The sequence below is a fragment of the Rattus norvegicus genome, chromosome 7, assembly GCF_021556685.1.
Source record: "Rattus norvegicus strain SHRSP/BbbUtx chromosome 7, alternate assembly SHRSP_T2T, whole genome shotgun sequence".
Taxonomy (NCBI): Eukaryota; Metazoa; Chordata; class Mammalia; order Rodentia; family Muridae; genus Rattus; species Rattus norvegicus.
In genome coordinates, this window is record NC_141540.1 from 134344635 (window position 1) to 134352470 (window position 7836).

The 7836-nt window shown below is 46.6% G+C and overlaps 1 long non-coding RNA gene across 1 annotated transcript; it reads right to left on the reverse strand.

Annotated features, from left to right (window-relative positions):
• Nucleotides 1-724: 724 nt before the first annotated feature.
• LOC148004942 (uncharacterized) lies at nt 725-7601 on the reverse strand. Its single transcript, XR_015626177.1, has 3 exons — nt 7508-7601; nt 3873-3991; nt 725-1856 (listed from the first exon to the last, which is right to left on the reverse strand). It is a non-coding gene; the product is annotated as an uncharacterized LOC148004942 (long non-coding RNA).
• Nucleotides 7602-7836: the final 235 nt, after the last annotated feature.

Sequence of the window (7836 nt, forward strand, 5' to 3'; positions counted from 1 at the left end):
TTTGAGGCAATGACTCTCTTGTTTCTAGGAAGTCTGAGCCAGGCTAGCTGGCCCAGAAGCTCGTGACTAATTTTATCTCTATCTCCTTTCTCACCATAGGGGTGCGGGAATTACAGAAGAAGAACCCCACACCCAACTACTTAGGTCCCAGGGATTGAACCTGGGATGTCAGGCTTGTTCAGCAACTACTTTTACTTCATGTGAGCCCCCTCCTGGCCCTTTAATTATAAGAATTTTGAAGAAATATTTAAAAAGCACAAAGAAATTGTGCTTTGGATTTTCACAAAATGATTATACCGGGCAAATGAAATTTGTTCTTCACTTAGCCTAAAAACACTCATTTAATGTTAATTATTATTCTTTTTTTGTAATACACTTGCATAGTGATAAACACTGATCATCTAATTCTTGATGCTTTTCCAGTATTTTCTCAGAGTATTTTGGAAAAAGATGTCGGATTCTGACGCTGGTTTTACCAGGGAGGGAAATGTGACAGAGCCCTGATTGTGTATTCAGTGCAGCTCTGGGTGTCAAAATCTCAAGGCAGGAGGTGGAGCAGCACATTACTAGTCTGAGTTCCTGAAATTCAAATGTGCTCTTTATCTAAGAACTCCCATTCTCCTTTCCTTTAGTCTTTCATTCATTTATCAAATACTTTTGGACGGTCTATGTCTTAGTTAGGGTTTTACTGCTGTGAGCAGACACCATGACCAAGGCAAGTCTTATAAGGACAACATTTAATTGGGGCTGGCTTACAGGTTCAGAGGTTCAATCCATTATCATCAAGGTAGAAACATGGCAGAATCTAGGCAGGCATGTTCAGGAGGAGCTGAGAGTTCTACATCTTCACCTGAAGGCTGCTAGCAGAATAATGACTTCCAGGCAGCTACGATGAGGGTCTTAAGCTCACACTCACACACACATACTCCAACAAGGCCATGCCTCTTAATAGTGCCACTCCCTGGGCCAAGCATATACAAACCTTCACAGTCTACTTGGTTCCCAGCACTGTAGCAGATGCTGGGATCCAGCAACTGTCAATCAAGACCCTCCAAGGATTTGGTGATTGTAGTAGAGCGCTGTGTTCTGTAGCTGCTAGACTTTATACAGTAACAAGTTGTCTTAGTTGTTTTACTGCTGTGAGCAGACACCATGACCAAGGCAACTCTTATAAGGACAACATTTAATTGGGGCTGGCTTATAGGTTCAGAGGTTCAATTCATTATCATCAAGGCAGGAACATGTCAGTGACTAGGCAGGCATGGTCAGGAGGAACTGAGAGTTCTACATCTTCATCTGAAGGCCCCTAGAAGACTATCTCCCTTGTGGTTAAGAGGAGGGTCTGAAAGTCTACCCCTGCAGTGACATACTTCCTACATGGCCACAGCTACTCCAGCAAGAGCACATCTGCTCCAACAATACCATACCTCCTAATAGTGCCACTCCTTAGTCCAAGCATATTCAAACAGCCGCAGGAGTATCTGCCCTCTTAGCATAGTTCCTTCCTTTAATCCCATCAGTCTCTCAGATATGAGAAGTAATTTACACATAGCAACAGTGTTGCAAGGCAGCGACCAACTTCTTAGCTCTCTTCTGCGTTACCATTCTTCAATTCCTCCACCCGGAAACTCAAATGAGGTGTTTAGCTTAGAGGTAAACCGTTTCAGTCTCCTTTTGGCCTCAGGACTACTCTTCAAGAGGAGAATCACAGCCGACATTTCACTCTGGGGGCATCATAACCTTTACCACCATTTACACTCACCACTACTGTCCGTCTTTCCCGCCACCCTGCAGGGTCCACAGGGCAGGGATACATTGGCTCCATGGATTCCTGCTGATACCTCAGAAGACTTTCCCTGAGTAAAGAAATTTGATCATTGGCTTACGTAAGCAGCGTAAGTTACCAGACAATCACCAAGTTCCTTTTTAAAAAAAAAAAACACTCGTGCCATAAATATTATCGTTGTGAATGAAATTATCTAGGTAACTGCGGATCTTTTGTTCTTTACAGAAAGCAATTTGATATTTTTCTTAGATTAAAATCAACCACATAACAGATTCACTGAGAGGTATATGATACAATCTTAAGTTATGCCATTGTATAAGACTTGAGATTGTGTTAGCAGTCACTTTACCTTCTACATTTATAGTGCTGGGGACCTGAATTACCCAAAGTATTGATAAATGAATGGGCGACTGATGGAAGGAAGGGTGGTTCTTAAAGAGCAGTCTTAAATTTCATGGCCATAAACTCTACCAAGGAGGATGAGGATGACAACCGCTAAGAGCTCAAAGGTTTGGAGATAAATGGTCTTTGGAAAATTCTTTGGCAAGAATTCCAGTCAACTCATGAAGCTCATCTCCCTCCACAGGGAGTGCACACACTGAATGTGTGTTTTGCATTACCGGATGACCTAGCTTGTCATTTGTACGCTTCTGCTCTGGTGTTGAAGTCAGTAACACCACGCATATCATGCGTACAGTGAGCTCATGCTTATCCCATTCCCATAATCCCTCTCTTCTCTCCGGTTGCCTGTAAGTGGAGACTGGAGGCGGAGAAGAGAGGGAGGGACTGTGTTCCTATTGCCCTGTTTTCATAGAGGACGAGTGTTCTGGGACAGATGGGGAGAAAGTGACACATCCGTGTTCCAGAGTCCCGGGAGTGGGCTGTGGTTTATGTGGGAGACCTGGCAAACTCGTTCAGAGCTAAATCCAAACGTTTCTTGCTGGCTGCTGACTTTTCTGTGTTTGGGGCTCTAATTTTAGATTAGGAATATTCTAGGACGGAACTATGTTTCATGTATGTTAAATGCGTGCTCAGAGCCTTTGTGTTGGTGCCTAGAGACACCCCGAGGCCTCTCATTCTTCAAAACAGCGTTCTACTCCGGTTTCACTGCTTTCCAGCTGAGCTCTGGCCCTTGGGCCCAAGGCTGGGATGCTCTCCCAGCCCTGCTAATACGGGCTTCCTGCTTTGAGCGGTTCATCATGCTCGGTTCACTTCTGCAACGACGCTTCATTTTCTCAAACATACCGTTTATATTTAGGAGACACGGTGGCTGTGATGATATGTAACAGACACACGGGAACTTTACAACACCCAGGGCGCTGGACTCCAAGTCTGGGAGCTGTTAAGGAGAGGATCTGTCTTTCCCCTGAGAGCCTGGGCTTAAACCGTTCCTTGCTTTAGGCAGAAAGAGCAACAGCCAAGGAAGCAGATTGTGGTGACGCTGATTCCGCCGATGACACAGGCTTTCCTGCAGCCTGGTCAGCCGAGCCTCCTCTTCCCACTACACAATCCAAAGCCCCAGAAAGTTTGCAAAGAAAATGGACAGAGAACAAGAGCTTAAGGGCCCTTACTTTAAGAGATGTAATTCGGCAGGGTTGGCTTCCAAAACAGGTAGAAAGAGCAGTTTCCAAGGTCACGCTGTCACGCTGCGCTCTCTCTCTCTCTCTCTCTCTCTCTCTCTCTCTCTCTCTCTCTCCCTCTCCCTCTCTAGGCTAACATGATGCTAGCGTTTTGCTTGTGATCCCACCTACTCCCACTTAGAGTTTCTGGTTCAGTCACAGAGGAGTCACTATTAACCTGTCTTCCCAGTGGGTCACCAGCCACTCATCACCCAGAATGCTTTGCTTATCATGGTTGGCTCCCAGCAGCTCAGAAGGAATAGGAGGACCCTATACTCCCTGTACATTAAGGAGGTGCATTTGGGCCCATTAGAATTCTCTCCTTAGGTTTGGAAGGGGATTCTGTATCTCTTTAAAAAACATAATATTCGAACTTAGGAGCCCTGGGGTAGCCTTTTTATACTCATGTATGGACCAAACAGCACTGTGCTAAGGAGGTGGGAGAGTTGTAATGAACAGACCCTCACCCTCTATGTTCCCATCCTGGCTTTGTGATAAAGTCGTCCATCTTCCCGTCTTCGTTACCAGAGCAAGTCAGTGGCTTTTAATGGAAAGACCACTTCCAGCTTCGTATCTCCAGATGTGGCTGCAAGTGGGGAAAACATACAGAAGAGGAGACAGTGTATACAAACGGTTCATCATGTTGGGAAACTGGAGCTTTTCTTTTTCATTTCTGGGATGTTTATGGTGTACGAGACAAACAGAGTTCAGAGCTGAGCCTAACAGATGGTGAACATGTTATGGCCACAGCCGGGAAAGTCATGAGCTATGTGAGTGTTTTGAGACAGTGTCTCTTGTAGTCCTGGGCTAGCCTTGGACTTGCTATGCAGCTGAAGATAACCTTCTGTTTCTGACCTTCCTGCTTGCTGATGCTGTCACTGTCTCCTAGAATCAGCTTTTAAGAGATCATGAGTCGCACTGGAAGTTTCACTTAGAGCCTGGTCCTCTCGGGCAGATGAAATCAGATCCTTTCCCAGGACATGGACTCTTGGTGGGAGCCAGAGATCATTTATCTCTGATATAGGACTTGGGGTGTTTTGAAGTGTGTATATCACCATTGTTTTGCATACCAAAGACAGAAGGGGGGACTTTAAAAGTTGCTCCGAAAATCACCATTTCCCTTCCCTGTTCTGACACAGATAATTTATATGCCACTTATGGTGCGACTTGCTCAGACACCATTATGTTTCAAACACAAATATTCTTGTATTTTCATTATTACAAAACAACTTGCAGTTTGTCCGAGCCAAGTTTGGCGGGGGGCGGGGGGTTGGGGGGAGCCGGCCATGTCTGCTTCTCATAAAGCATATCTTGACTCGGTGTTGGATGCCAGGCTGCACGAGGAGAGAATCCCTCTTGGGCACACAAGTGTAACAGGAGATGACTCTAGTATTTTACTTATTACCATAAGGTGCTTTTTAAATGATTTCTTTTATTTATTTATTTCATTTTATTTTCATGTGTGTCGGTGTTTCACTGCATGTGCGTCTGTGTGAAGGCGTCGGATCCCCTGAAACTGGAGTTGCAGACAGTTGTGAGCAGCCATGTGGGTACTGGGTATTGAACCAGGGACCTCTGGATGAGCAGCCAGTGCTCTTAACCTCTGAGCCATCCCTCCAGCCCTTGTCTTATGGTGTTTTGCCCATGTATCCTTATTTCTACCTTGCACATCTTTCACATGGCAACTCTACCTAAGAAGAACAAGGTAGTTACATATTATTCATACTTATCAGACAGAGGCACAAACTGTATCCTCAATAGATACTATTAAAAAGCTTTCCTCCTTCAAGTTTTCCTTGGCACTGTTTTTTTTTTTTTTTTCCTGGAGGCCTGGACTCTCAGAGTTCTGCACAGAGCCTGGATACAGGTTTCTTTTCCCAATCTCAACTGCTCCATTTCACGTACGTTCTGCGTTAACTGGCCACTGGCTCAAACAGATCCCTTCCTGGTTTTCATCTTCTTTCTCTACCTGAAACTACTGAAGGTCTCATGGGCTTTCCCTTCCTGCATTGGTTTCCCCTTGTTACACATTTTGCCAGATGGCTAGGTTTCGAGTGGGGAATTTTTCATAATAACATACCACTGTTTTCTATGATCCCACCCACTCTGTCATCCGCAGGAACCAGGGAAAAGAGTGAAGTGTCAAATTAGTCACACCTGGCAGCAGAGCTCAGAAATGAAAGAAGAGAAGGAAGAAGAGGAGGAGGGAGAGGAGGAGGAGGAGGGGGAGGAGGAAGAGAAGGAAAAGGAGGAGGAAGAGGAGGAAGAGGAGGAAAAGGAAGAAAAAGAGGAGGAGGAAGGGGAGGAGGAGGAAGAGGAGGAGGAATGCCAAGTGAATGGCTTGGATTGCCAAGTTTTCATAGAAAATCCTATTGCAATGAGGCCTGGGTGAGTGTGTGTGTGTGTGTGTGTGTGTGTGTGTGTGTGTGGCTCCATGTACACACTCAGAGCTGTGTTATGTATTTAGAGCCTGTGGTGGGTGGCAGGGCATTTTTAACAGACGTGGAGCATGTGGAGCACAACTGGGGTAGAGGAGGGAGGACTGGAGATGGGGTGGGAGTCGGGGGAGGGGAAGAAAGCACTGCGCTTCAGGAAGAGATGAGGAGGCTAACATTGAAAGCTTGGGGTGGACATGCATAGAGAAGGCAGGAAACTCATAGTGTGCCAAGGTTTATTTATTAGAACTGAACGGTAAGAAGTGGAATTCCTCACCAAGAGACACAATTTGTAATATGCAAGACACTCCATTCGCCTAGAGTCTGGAGTCAGTGCAACGCAAACAAAACTCTTCCTTCGAGAAGCAGAAGCTTCACCCTGACAGGTAGCGGACAGATAATGTGCAGACATGACATTCATATGGAGCGGCGTTCATGGGAAAGCGGTTTTGGATAGTGAGTTTGGAGAAATTATGGAACCCCTGTGGGCCTTGATCTCCTCGATTGAAAAATGAAGCAGTCGGGCTGGGTATGTGGTCTCCAAATGCTCTCTAAAAATCCTTCCTAGAAAATGTCCCCATTTACTCCAGTGTGTGAGCAGAGCTGGCCGGACTCTTCCTCTTACACCGCTCTTTAGACATGGTTGCCTTCTGCTAGTTAGAGGGGAAGAAGCTTTGCAGCAGCCACTGCACTGCACTCTTAAACTCCCCTCTGGTTCTATTACCTGCAACGTGTGCACATTGGGCTTAACCACACTGTGGAGTCAGTCAGATGTTTACTGAGCATCCACTGTGTCCTGGATCTAGTCATCCTGTATAGAATCAGGCAGTAGGAGACAAAGCCCTTCTCACAGAGAATCTGACTGGTTGCGGGATAGAAGCCAGTCATAACTCGGGTTTCTATTGCTGTCATGAAACTCCATAAACAAAAGCAACTTGGAGAGGAAAGGGTTTATTTCACTCACACTTCTAAGTAACAGTCCAGGAACTTAATCAGAGCAGGATCCTGGAGGCAGGAGCTGATGCAGAGGCCATGGAGGGACGTTATTTACTGGCTTGCTTCCCCTGACTTGCTCAGCTTGCTCTCTCTCTTTTTTTTTTTTGGTTCTTTTTTTTCCCCCCGAACCCAGGGCCTTGCGCTTCCTAGGTAAGTGCTCTACCACTGAGCTAAATCCCCAGCCCCTCAGCTTGCTCTCTTAATAGAACCCAGAACCACCAGCCCAGGGATGGCACCACCCACAATGGGCGGGGCCCTCCCCCATTGATCACTGATTGAGAAACTGCTCTGCAGCTGGATCTCACAGAGGCATTTCCTCAAGTGAGATTCTCTCCTTTCACATGACTCTAGCTGGTGTCAGGTTGACATAAAAGTAGTCAGCACAACACTAAAGGGTGCCATCGGCGTCCTCAGAGTGATTGGCATTATTACTGCAGACAAGAGCACAGAAACAGCAGTGGTCGTGCTGAGGCCCGGGTCTTGAATGGAAGTCTGGGTGACCGTGCGTGAAGTCTCTTAGGCACTGTGAAAACTGAGGCAGCAGAACAACAAGTGGGCAAATGCCAGTGGCCCATTTGTTTTTCAGCCCTTGCACAGATTAATCTCCAGGCTTCCTTGACCCCCTCCTTTTCCCAACAGAGTCAGCACTTGGTCCCCGTGAAAGGTCTTACCATCCGCGTCCTTCCCTTCGTACCAGCCTCCGTCTTGAGATAGCATCTGCTAACTTCGTGCCTCGACTCTGCCTTCCTCTTCTGCACTAAGGTTGGTTCCAACTATATCACCCTGATATTTAAAGTCCTTATCACCGCCCCTGCTTCCCAGCTCTGCCCCCAAGCTCCAGCCAGGGACAATGTGTTCAGATGCCACATCCCCCAACCCTGCCAGGTCTCCTGGGACTGCCCAGGTTTTCATAGGCACAGAGCCTTTGAGGCTTTGTTCCACAGCGGGCGATGGGAGAATGAAAGGCGTTAGCAAGCGGGGCTTTGAGCTTCCGAGTGTT